At 46.2% G+C, this 12,923-nt stretch overlaps 1 protein-coding gene and 1 non-coding gene across 15 annotated transcripts in view; both read right to left on the bottom strand.

Moving 5' to 3' along the window:
- Positions 1-12,923, bottom strand: part of LOC126485138 (voltage-dependent L-type calcium channel subunit beta-1) — a 749,688-nt gene that overhangs the window by 289,603 nt on the left and 447,162 nt on the right. The window lies entirely within an intron of this gene.
- Positions 2,616-2,690, bottom strand: Trnat-ugu (transfer RNA threonine (anticodon UGU)). Its single transcript has one exon. It is a non-coding gene; the product is annotated as a tRNA-Thr (tRNA).

Below are 12,923 nucleotides of genomic sequence, written 5' to 3'. Positions count from 1 at the left end.
GTAATGGGCTGCTCGACTTATTAACTCCCTACGCATAAACCGGAACCTGATTAATTATGCTGGGGAACAGCTGATACTTGCAGCAGGTCGTCATAAGAACTCTTTCCATACACTGGATGACTTCGAAAGCCATCGAATACTGATACATTTTTCAGCTGCATCTTGTGGACAACATACATGTGAAGGAGGGTCAAAATGTAGTAACGCGCTATTTAAATGTACTCTGTTGCAGTTTTGAGCGTCTAATATGGTGTGCATTTTCAACTTCTCGCGGCGTAATGAGTAGTCCACTAAATTTCGGGCATGCAGCGGCGCAAATAAAATTTCCTCCACTTACATTTCGGCCGCGTATCGTCCGGCCATCCTCAGAATGAATCACAAGACTGACGACAAGATGCCAAGCGCGGCCTTATATGCTCCACCGAGCGGTACTGCGCATGCGGGTCACAGATGCTGGTCTGCGGCAGAGAAATACGCTTTCACATGCGCCGCCTGTGGCGAAGGCGTACAGACATTCGATTCGCTTATCGATGTATGATCGGGGGCGGTGACACCGTGGCCATTTCTCTGCAGTTTAATTACCCCAAGAGCCGTATTCCTTGCTTTGTCCAAATTAAAACCATTATCTCTATTTATTAAATTATTAGCTAATCTAATCTCTATGGCTTCCTTGAAGACAGATTCCCAAAAAGAAGAGGTGGATGTTAAAATCTTCACATCACTGTAATTCATGGAATGCCCTGTATCAATACAATGTCCAGCCAGAGCTGACTTGTCTGGCTTTAATAAGCGTGTGTATCTTCGATGCTCCACACACCTCTTAAGAAAGGTGCGTGTTGTTTGACCTATGTGCGACTTCTCACAATTTCGGCAAGGAATCTGATACACACCCGCTTTACGAAGCTGTAAATCGTGCTTCACAGAGTCGAGTAAAGCTGCAATTTTTGTGGGCATCTTGTCGTCAGTCTTGTGACTCACTCTGAGGATGGCCGGACGATACGCGGCCGAAATATCAGTGTAGGAAATTTTATTTGCGCGTCTGCATGCCCGAAATTTAATGGTCTAATACGGTGTTTAAGTAAAGTATTCCATCTTTTGAAAGGTGGTAGTAGGGACAAGAACAAGACGATAATGTCCACTAAAAACGGGCTCTAAAATACCTACCTTAGGAGCTATGAGTACTTGCTAATCTTCGCTACTGTGAAATACATCTCTTCTACTGCAAGCTATTTGCTACAACTAGAGAATCCAGTAAACAAATGAGGGCATATCCTCCGTTATTGTCCACGGATACACAAGACAGTGAACACCTGCTAGTGTTGCTACTGGCCGGCCGAAGTGGCCGTGCGGTTAAAGGCGCTGTAGTCTGGAACCGCGTGACCGCTACGGTCGCAGGTTCGAATCCTGCCTCGGGCATGGATGTTTGTGATGTCCTTAGGTTAGTTAGGTTTAACTAGTTCTAAGTTCTAGGGGACTAATGACCTCAGCAGTTGAGTCCCATAGTGCTCAGAGCCATTTGAACCATTTGTTGCTACTGTAAACTGTATTAACAGTTTTGGATAATTGCAACATATACATTAGTTCTAATGGAACAAGGTTGTGTTGAGATAAGTTCGTGAAACGCTTTTACCTTTTAGTTTCATCTTTGCATTTACCAGCGTAATGAAAGACTATTATTCCACACGGGAAATGGCAGACGTGATCTTCTCTTATAGTCTGTCAAATGGAAGCAACCGTCGAATCCTTATACTAAGTGCTAAAAAAATCCGGAACGCAGGATACAAACTGTACAATTATTGACTCTCCTTCTCAGGGAGCTAAGAGACTGTCTCCGTAGCTCCAGCAACGGCGGATCGTCACAGATCTCGCATCATCTGTACTCCTGTTGTGGAGGAATAATTATTACGATGATTGGAAGAAGATCCCGGAACTATTGTACGTACAATTTGAGCAACTATCTGGGTTAGTCATCCTCTACTCCGGGCGATCCTGCTTGATCAGTTGCTATACACATATCACGAACAGCGTGTCCCAGCCCTTCGGCCACAAGATCAGCCTGACAGAATGAAGTTTTGTCAATGGCTGTAGCAAAGAACTGCTGAAACTCGACTTTCCACAACAGAAATATTGTTCACGGACAAGCCTAGTTCTACGCGAGACGGGGCTGCCAATTTTCATAACGAGCATGTGTGGTCTGATGCAAACTCTCACGCAGTTGAAGCCTCAAGGCATTAGTGCCGATCTTCAGTTGATGTATCGGCATGAATTATTCGCAAACTTTTAATAGGACCTTACGTACTACCAAAGAGGTTGACTAGTGGCAAGTTGTCGTCGGTTTCTGTCTAACGACTTTCCCGTTTTGCTACAGGAGGCACCATTCCAGCAACGGTTGTAGGTGTGGTTCATGCGCGAGGGAGCACCAGCCCGTTTTCTCCTAAATGTCAGAGAACATCTCGCACAGACATTTATTGGACAATGGATTGGTCAGGAAGGTTAAGTACGTTGGCCACCTCGTTCTACCAAACTTAATCGTTTGAAATGAAATGATAATTAAATAGACACCCTAGCTGCAAGCAGGCGTTGATACATTTCATTGGGGACATGTTGAAAATGTGTGCCCCGACCGGGACTCGAACCCGGGATCTCCTGCTTACATGGCAGACGCTCTATCCATCTGAGCCACCGCGGGCACAGAGGGTAGTGCGTCTGCAGGGACTTATCCCTTGCACGCTCCCCGTGAGATCCCCATTCCCAACATGTCCACAACACTACATTCGTAGTGCGCCTAATACATGTTTGCCCATCATACTCATTACTCGTGGCAGATTACTCTACCAAGTCCCGTACGAGTTCGGGCATAGCGTGTGCGTTCGCACAAGATGGTCAAAGGCCGGGAACCCATATTTTTTTAACTATATATATGACGGTAGTATCTGTTCCCGAAAGAACAGTTACCGTGGATGACCATGCAGCTTTGCTAGAAATGAAATGATAATTAAATAGACACCCTAGCTGCAAGCTGCAATCGTTTGAATATTTAGTTGTGGGGACACTATACCTTCGCCATGCGCAGGCCCGATTAACGATGTACAGACACTGCAGGGACGTGTCGCCATGGCTGCCAGTGAATCCGTGACCGACCTGGAGTTTTTCACTGCGTGCGCGATTCCCTAAGAAGTCGGACTTGAACATGTCTTTAGATGAATGAACACCATATTGAGCACCTCCTTTAGTGATGGCTCACAAGTGCAGGTCGTATGTAATAGTAAGCTCTGCTGTTTCACAGTAACAGAGCAATGTGTTCTGATTTGTTTACTATTTGTCCGCAGCCCGTGGTCGTGCGGCAGCGTTCTCGCTTCCCACGCCCGGGTTCCCGGGTTCGATTCCCGGCGGGGTCATGGATTTCCTCTGCCTCGTGATGACTGGGTGTTGTGTGCTGTCCTTAGGTTAGTTAGGTTTAAGTAGTTCTAAGTTCTAGGGGACTGATGACCATAGACGTTAAGTCCCATAGTGCTCAGAGCCATTTGAACCATTTTTTTTTGTTTACTATTTGTTTGCTGCAATCTGTAGACCATTTGTAACAGGAAAGAACTTGCGGTAGAAGAGACGTTTTTATCAGTAGCGAAGATGAACAAGTATTCATAGCTCTTACGATACATATGTTAGAGTGCATGTTTAGAAAAAATTTTATTTTTGTTGTGGATCACGTCTCAAAATGTGGAATACTTTTTTCCAACTGCCCGTATACATATTTTGTGGGCGACGGTGAGGTGGAAGTTACCATATTGTGGAACATCATAGCAGCAAAAGGAAAGTTTGTTGCTGATATCGACATACCTGTTACGTTAAGAACTGTCTCCAACTTTAATATTACAATTTTTGCAGTTCCTTTCAAAGTGCAACGTGACAATTATTACAGTTTTGTGTTTTTATGTCGTCAAAGCAGTCTCACACAGTGTGTCTGGAGAGGCACGATGAGAAAATAATTAAAATAGTTGCTCTTATAACTTAGGACATAAAACGAACATTTTAGTGCGTAGGCGTTAAAAAAAAGTTGATATATGACGAAGCTTTTTACGTGGTTGACCAGTAAAGAAAATGTTGGGGTCGCTTCATGTGAATTTATAGGATTTCCAAATCTGTAACCAAAACTGAATTTGTGCCTGTAGGCCAACATTTCAAAGGAATTTGGTGTTTTTGTTGTTTCTCAGTATAAGGCGCTAGCTTCCACATCATAGATAAAAACTGCAAAGATGTGAATTTTAGGTAACCATTCCTATGTGTACAAACTATTTGTATTACGAAGATCTTTAATGCAGTACCATCTGAAGTGATATGAAATGAAGTGATCGTACGGCATTGTTGGCCAGGATGTCCCAGTCGGGTTTGGCCGCCAAGTGCACGTCTTATTTCATTCGGCGCCACGTTGGGCGACTTGCGGCGGATGACGAGGATGAAACGATAATGAGAACAAGACAACACCCAGTCCCCAGCTGGGAATCGAACACGGGCCCAGTGCATGGGAGGCATGCACGGTACCACCCAGCTAAGCAGGCGGACATCTGAAGTGATACTATGAGTACTACGAATCTCTGTAACTCAGTGCATGCTGCCTTAAGCGTCCTACGAGTTTCTCCGTTTAACTAAACAGGCTGCTACATTCTTCAGAATCCCCCGTGCTGATCTTGTTCCAACTTGCGAAATACTGAAGTGAATGGGAGTTAAAACGGAAATATTACGAGCATTTACTATGAACAGGATCTTTTTATACATAGAGGCTTCACAGCTAATATTTATAAGTAATAAGTACACAAGGTGATTAAAAAATATTCTCATGTTCTCATGGCTTAGGAATTAAAAAAGTTGATACCAGAATTCACCAAATGATCATTTACGAAAGGTGTTAGAGAAAGATAAACCTACCACATGAGTTGCCAACATCCGATGACTCCGTAGTTAAGAAAATGAGTAGGTGGAAGAAAATATGGCTGTTTTAGTTTTTTCAATGCATTGCGAGTCCGTTCTTCTTCACGGTAAATCTGTACCGCTCCTTTCCGATTTCCAGCATCCGTTCGTACCAGAAGCTCTAACTCCTGACAAGTTTTCGTAGACTTCGTTCTTTCATAGATTCCATATTGTTAAATAAATTAGGTTTTCATTTTTTTATTTCATTCTTCGATTCATATGCTTTCTCCCTCCTCTATCTAATTCTATAGTTATTTATGTAATGAATTTTTATGGTTGTCTTGACTTGATGTGGCTTTTGTTAGTCGGAATGATTCGGTTTCGTTTGAATCTGTTCTGTGGATTTCTCATATCTCTTAGTTAACTATTTAATGTTGTGGTTTCGGAATACATTGCAGAACGTCACGCTCGTTAAAGTTACACAAAACTAGAATATCCTTAATTTTGTAGCAACTACAACAAATCTTATTGGATACCATATGAATGATAATGTAATTAACACTAAATTGCCTTTGCAAAAAAATTATATATACACAGAACACTCACGTAAGTGGTTAGTGTAGAAGTGATTATGATGGTGACGAAGTTACTGTTTGCGCTCAAGCATAGACGAATTTAGCTACGCGCTGGGGAGTCTTAAAAGTTGCCGCCGAGAATGTATGATGCATTTTATGTCTTGGGCGCTGCGATGGATTCGTGAAGGTATAGCAACCAGCCCAGAAATACAAGCAGCATCAAAATCGACGAAGTGCAGTTATCATATAAGATGAATCACACATGTCATTTATAAATAGATCAAGATATCGAATCCAAGTTTACGGCAAAATGTAGTCGGTAGAGTGGCTGATAATTTTATTGTGCGGATAATGTATTAAACTCTCGTATCAAGTGGCACACTGAACTGTATATTTTAACGGTAATTTTTAAGCTGTCGAAGACGTGTACAATGGTATAACGCTCGTTTATAATGGCGTTGACATTCTTCGGAAAAGTATCCGAGAAATGTGCTATAGCTGAAAGCAAAGCTGTCTGCACTCTTTATTGCTATGTAAACTCCGCAAACCTTAATAAAACCAACGAACCGCAAGGACGCTTTCCTGACTTGAAATTGAGTGAAAAAGGTTCTATGAACATTTGTCGGGACGTGGATGGTGTGCGTGTACCGACAACAAATCGTCCCGGAACGCAGTACAGAGCTGCATCGCATCCACGTCACAACAGGTGCGGGTGTTCCAAGTTGCCTCCTTGGGACGCAATGCACACGTTGATACGCCGCAACATGGACAGCCATACCCTTTCGCAAGTTCCGATCTCTCTCCGAATAGCGTCACAGACGCGGTGAACGCGCTGTTGAAGGGTCTGCACATCAGGAACTCGTTCAGGATACACAACGCTTTCCAGATGCCCCCTGAGGTAACAATCCAGGGGGTTGGTCCTGTGACCTAGCAGGCCACGCTAGAGGACCTCCTCGTCCTATCCATCGTCCGGGGGAGACGATGTTGCGGCGTCGCCGAACTGTAAAGCGGAAGTGGAGTGGCGCTCCGGCACGCAGAAACTACACAACCCGCCGTTTTGCCAGAGGCGAGCAGCCCAGCCAGCGTATTCTGCAGGAAGCCCAACTACGTCCCTCCGTCGAGGCGCTGTGCAATAATAACAGGGCGAAGCACGCAGTCGCCAAGAATCCCTGCCCACACACTGATGCTCAACTGATGCTGATGAGATGCCCCAAACATTCCTTAAGAACTGTCTGTAGTGCATGCGTGACGATTATGCACACCGATGATGCGGGCTCTGACAAAGGTTGCTTCGTCGGTAGAGAAGTCTGATGACAGAATTCCGATAACTGCGTTGGTCTGGTGCGAAAACCATTGACAGAGTCCTTCCTGTAGAGAGAGACCCGCTCCTAATAATCCTCGCACTCTCTCCAGGTGACAGGGATAGTAGTGGATGTCATCCAGGATGCACACAGTCGTACATTACACTGACCTCCACCATGTTGACGGGAAGATTGCACTAGCGTTCGTCGCAATAGCCTGTAGAACCCGGTCCTCCAAATCTGGTGTATGCGCAGTTTACCGCCTCCTTGCAGGTTCGTCTGTCTGGAAGGACCCGCGATCACACAAACGCTCAAAAAGGTCTCGAAATGTTGTGTGATGTGGTTGGTGTCTGAGGGTACTCGCTTTGATACAGCCGCACTGCCTGCCGAGTGTGCCCCTCTGCTTGGCAGTACACAAACACCACCTCGGCCTGCTCTTGACATGAATACTGGACCATTCTGCCGCTCGCAGTAAGCTGCATCAACCACACAGACTGCAACACACAAGAAACACGCGGCAAGTGGCCGGAGGAACTTTCCTTCGTCAGCGTCATTTACCGTGTCAACGATACATTTCCGGACACATGTTCATAGGATCTTTTTTTCTTCCATTTCCAGTCACGAATCCGCCCTGCAGTTTGTCGATTTTATCTATGTTCACACTGTATACTACAAGAAGATAGATCTGGTCTACTAAGACCATACATTTTCCTCTTGGCTTTACTTTATACGACACAGATAAAGGGTTAGCTACGATGGTTGTAAATGGAACTTGGTGCTAATTTCTAGTTTATCAGAAGGAGGTTAAGAAAACTGTTTCAAATGTGTGTACGTACTCATGTTAAATTGAACAGCTTTTGTGAAAATAAGTAGACAGTAGAAAGGCTCCTAGCCCGGCATGAGAGCTCTTCTTGGCGGTGTTTACACCGCAACAGTTGATTCCAGCCGCGTTGCTTTTTTTTCGAACATTTTTTGCCAAACGTTTCGACAGCAAACGAAGTGAGGTGACGCTCTGGTTAGCAGGCTGGACTCACGTTCGTGAGGACGACAGTTCTAATCTCCGTCCGGCCGTCGAGATTTAGATTTTCTGTTATTTACCTAAAGCGCTCGAGGCAGATGCCGCAATGGTTCCTTTGAAAGGGCATGGCCGATTTTCTTCCCTAATCTGAACTTGTGCTTCGTCTCTGAACACTAATTTTCCTTCCTTCCTTCCTGCCATCCTTCCTTCCTCCCTTCAACGCCAACAATAAAAGGCGTTATCTTACTGTACTCCTGGTTACAAAAGTTTTGTAATACCATTGAAAAAAGTACATCGTTTCATTAAAAAAACTTATTTTTTATAAAGTATCTCGACTGATGAAGAGTTATGAGCATTACCGATATAACAAAAATACGTGCCCCTCTTCCACTAAAATTTGCCGAAAAACTTCGTTTCAGAATCTCGAACCATTCACGAAACAAAAGAGGTGCTCGTTTTAGGTAATCCACTCTGTAGAAAGAGACCTGAATACCGTGCACCACATCAACAACAGAGGAAAAATGCAACATATCGTCAATGCAAGCAGATATGCCAAGTTTACAACGGTGTTTGCATAAAGCACTTACTAGAAGTGACACCATTTCTTATCATTTCTGCAGCACTGATTATCATTACTGAACAATGCCGAATCAAATAGGGCATTGCGTACAGCTTTGTTACAACATTAATCATGCTGTGGTAAAGAGTTTAACTATTGCATTAGTTTTCTAAATTTCAGTTCAGTGCGTTATCATTACTATTACTAATCTGCTGCAAGGACTAATCAGGGAGAAATTGCTCCATGATTAGCCTAAACATACAGTATTGACTGTAATACTGTGCCAGTTTGATCTGAAATAATAATAGCTGTGGTCGTTGTCGTGTTCGGCAAAGAAAATTAATGCCATTCAACAAAAGAACTTGGTTCTACCAGCTGAGCAAGTAATTTATGACTTCACTTGTCGTAAAATGCATGAAATGTACTCATAGGTGCGAATATCAACCACCTCCGGCTGTATAATGGAAGGACGACAAGTAAAAATCTGCGCGGGCCGGGGCTCGAACTCAGATTTCCTGCTAAAGTGTACAGCACGGGGATGACACATGAACGACGACATATGGAAGTTCGGGTGTGGCCGCGGTCGTGGTCGTGGTCGGTTAGCTGAATCGGTTAAGGCGACTGCTCCCGTGAAGCTAGAAATCCGAGTCCGAGATTCGATTCCGTCCGACACATATTTTCATTGTCGTCACACCATTATATAGCCTGAGGTAGATCGTATGCGCAACTGTCATTACATTCACGTCTTTCATAGCAGCTGCAGTGCCCATTCCTTCAGAGGCGCATGCATCCCACTTCTTCACAACAAAGATGCTGACGCATTGTATTGTACAAGAGTTAGGTTTACGTCATACGCACGGTAAGGGCTTCTAGACACGTAGCAGCGTCCTAACTGCGATTGTGGTGGCCCCGGGGCAAAGACTTCAATTGATGACTCATTCCCCTACTCTCCTGCATGCTTGTCCCCATCCCACCCCGTTCCATTAGTAACTCAACAAAATGTCACCTACACATCACTTCTGACCACTCTAGCATGCTGAGAAAAAAAACTGTAGATGTTCTCCGCTGTTTCGAAATACAGTGTTGCTTCTCTGTCAGCCTCTCGGGCTGTACAACGCCTTTAAGGAATAGATTCGAATTGTGACTCGATTCTTTTTTTGCCCACCATTGTTTACGACACTCGTGACGGGTACATCGAGATAGCCTTAACCGAAACATTTTGATCTCATTTTGTCTCTTTCGTCCTGCAGATTCAGTTAACTGATGTTCTAAATTGATCTTTGACGTAAGAAAAAGAGGTAAATGATCCTCGTATTCATCACATAATATCTTCCAAAACAATCTTCGATTATTTTCATGCAGCGAAAAACTTGTCTTGAAAGATCAGCTTCACTCGTTTTTTGCATTTTTCCTCCACCTTTTCTCCGTTTATTTACTGTGTTTCGTTCAGGCGCCAGCGACTCGTCCTCGATGGCATTGCCTAAATACGACTCGGATACACTCTAGGAGAAAAAAAGACGCACCATGAAGGAGTTACGCAAACTGGTCATAAACGACGGAATATGAAAACTACAAGCTTTGGCGGCCGATGCATGAACGTGTAATTCTGCTGCCTAATTTCACCGCGCAACTGTTAAGAATAGAAAACAGGGGATATGTCGATACCAGGGTCTTTGCGGAGGGTAACTGTGACTCGCAGACAGGAGCGTAAACGGTATACAGACATGCCAGAATTTGAAAGAGGATGTGCAGTCGGGCTCGAAGAAATCAATAAATCAATTGGAGTAATTGGCTAATCGCTCGACATCCGAATACGAGCGATGCCACTATTCAACGGTGTTGGCATGAATGTGTGAACCGTGGCCGAACACAGCGTCAAGAAGGAAACAATCGCCCTAGAGAGACGACTAAACAAGCGCTCCGAGAAATCATCAGAGAGACACTCAGAGCCCCGGATTCATCATTATTATCGATCCTAAGTGCAATTGATGCTTCAGTGACCACAAGGACCATTATTCGGCGGATCACAGAAAAGGGGATGAGCTCACGGCGCCTCTTACGCTAACTACCATTGGCTTCTGTACACAAACAAGACCTTTTGCAGCGGTGTCGGGCGCATTCGACGTGGAATTTCAAGGAGTGGAGTAGAATTGTATTCAGTGACGAGTCCCACTTTGAACTGAGCACGACGACCAGCAGTGATGTGTGTGGAGCTGTCCCGGACAGCGGCGGGGCACTAGACTTACTTCACGGCTCTAAAACCAAGAGTGAAGGTCTGGGGTGCCACTTAATTTCCTAGCAGGACCCCTTTGGTCGTCATCCGCTGCACCCTTACAGCACAGCGGTACGTCGACGACGTTCTACGTCCCGCTTTGTTGCCCTTCATGGCAAACCACCATGGACTTACACTTCAGCAAGATAACGCCCGCTCGCACACGGCTAGAGTTTCTACTGTTTTTCTCTGTGCTTCACAACCACTGCCTAGGCCAGCAAGTCGACGGATCTCTCCCCATTACAGCTCGTTTGGAGCATTATGTGGAGGGTCCTTCCACTAGCTCGGGATTCTCGCGATATGGCGCGCCAATTGGACAAAATTTGGTACGGTATCCCTCAGGAGGACGTCCAACATTTCTGTCAATCCGAATAACTGCTTGCGTAAGGGGCAGAGGTGGATCAGAGCGCTACTGACTTGCTCAGTTTGTTAAGCTCTTTCTCATTAACAAATCATCCAATTTTTCCTCAAATTGCAATCATTTGTTCGTCTGTACATGTACATAGCATCTACCGATCCCCCTCCCCCCCCCCCAAAAAAAAATCGGAGAATTCCTCCGTGATGCGTCTTTTCTTTGCTCTTACAGTGTATTATCGCTGGATAGTGCCCTAAATTATGCGGTAATTATTGTCCTCATATCCCCTCAGAGTAAACAACAAATGTCTACATGACGTAGTTTTCGACAATAGGGGCGTCCCTGCGGCGGCCGATGCCATTGCTCAGCATCAGTTGAAGACGAGGCGACTGTCGAGCAACACAGACGTTTCTGTCCCCACTCAGCAGAATCTTCAGAAAACCATGAAACGCAGCAAGAGCACGGAGCAACGATAGCTGTCAGAAGCTAAGCCGTCAGCCAGCGTCTGATTTCTGCCAATCCTCGGCATCCAAAACACTGGGGTCAAAGTGATTGCATTTTCTGCGAGCGCATACGGAGACACAACAGTTATACACTCCTGGAAATGGAAAAAAGAACACATTGACACCGGTGTGTCAGACCCACCATACTTGCTCCGGACACTGCGAGAGGGCTGTACAAGCAATGATCACACGCACGGCACAGCGGACACACCAGGAACCGCGGTGTTGGCCGTCGAATGGCGCTAGCTGCGCAGCATTTGTGCACCGCCGCCGTCAGTGTCAGCCAGTTTGCCGTGGCATACGGAGCTCCATCGCAGTCTTTAACACTGGTAGCATGCCGCGACAGCGTGGACGTGAACCGTATGTGCAGTTGACGGACTTTGAGCGAGGGCGTATAGTGGGCATGCGGGAGGCCGGGTGGACGTACCGCCGAATTGCTCAACACGTGGGGCGTGAGGTCTCCACAGTACATCGATGTTGTCGCCAGTGGTCGGCGGAAGGTGCACGTGCCCGTCGACCTGGACCGGACCGCAGCGACGCACGGATGCACGCCAAGACCGTAGGATCCTACGCAGTGCCGTAGGGGACCGCACCGCCACTTCCCAGCAAATTAGGGACACTGTTGCTCCTGGGGTATCGGCGAGGACCATTCGCAACCGTCTCCATGAAGCTGGGCTACGGTCCCGCACACCGTTAGGCCGTCTTCCGCTCACGCCCCAACATCGTGCAGCCCACCTCCAGTGCTGTCGCGACAGGCGTGAATGGAGGGACGAATGGAGACGTGTCGTCTTCAGCGATGAGAGTCGCTTCTGCCTTGGTGCCAATGATGGTCGTATGCGTGTTTGGCGCCGTGCAGGTGAGCGCCACAATCAGGACTGCATACGACCGAGGCACACAGGGCCAACACCCGGCATCATCGTGTGGGGAGCGATCTCCTACACTGGCCGTACACCACTGGTGATCGTCGAGGGGACACTGAGTAGTGCACGGTACATCCAAACCGTCATCGAACCCATCGTTCTACCATTCCTAGACCGGCAAGGGAACTTGCTGTTCCAACAGGACAATGCACGTCCGCATGTATCCCGTGCCACCCAACGTGCTCTAGAAGGTGTAAGTAAACTACCCTGGCCAGCAAGATCTCCGGATCTGTCCCCCATTGAGCATGTTTGGGACTGGATGAAGCGTCGTCTCACGCGGTCTGCACGTCCAGCACGAACGCTGGTCCAACTGAGGCGCCAGGTGGAAATGGCATGGCAAGCCGTTCCACAGGACTACATCCAGCATCTCTACGATCGTCTCCATGGGAGAATAGCAGCCTGCATTGCTGCGAAAGGTGGATATACACTGTACTAGTGCCGACATTGTGCATGCTCTGTTGCCTGTGTATATGTGCCTGTGGTTCTGTCAGTGTGATCATGTGATGTATCTGACC

This window comes from Schistocerca serialis, chromosome 6 (assembly GCF_023864345.2).
Source record: "Schistocerca serialis cubense isolate TAMUIC-IGC-003099 chromosome 6, iqSchSeri2.2, whole genome shotgun sequence".
Taxonomy (NCBI): Eukaryota; Metazoa; Arthropoda; class Insecta; order Orthoptera; family Acrididae; genus Schistocerca; species Schistocerca serialis.
The sequence above is the reverse complement of the archived record's forward strand: the minus strand, read 5'-3'. Positions and strand labels throughout refer to the sequence as shown.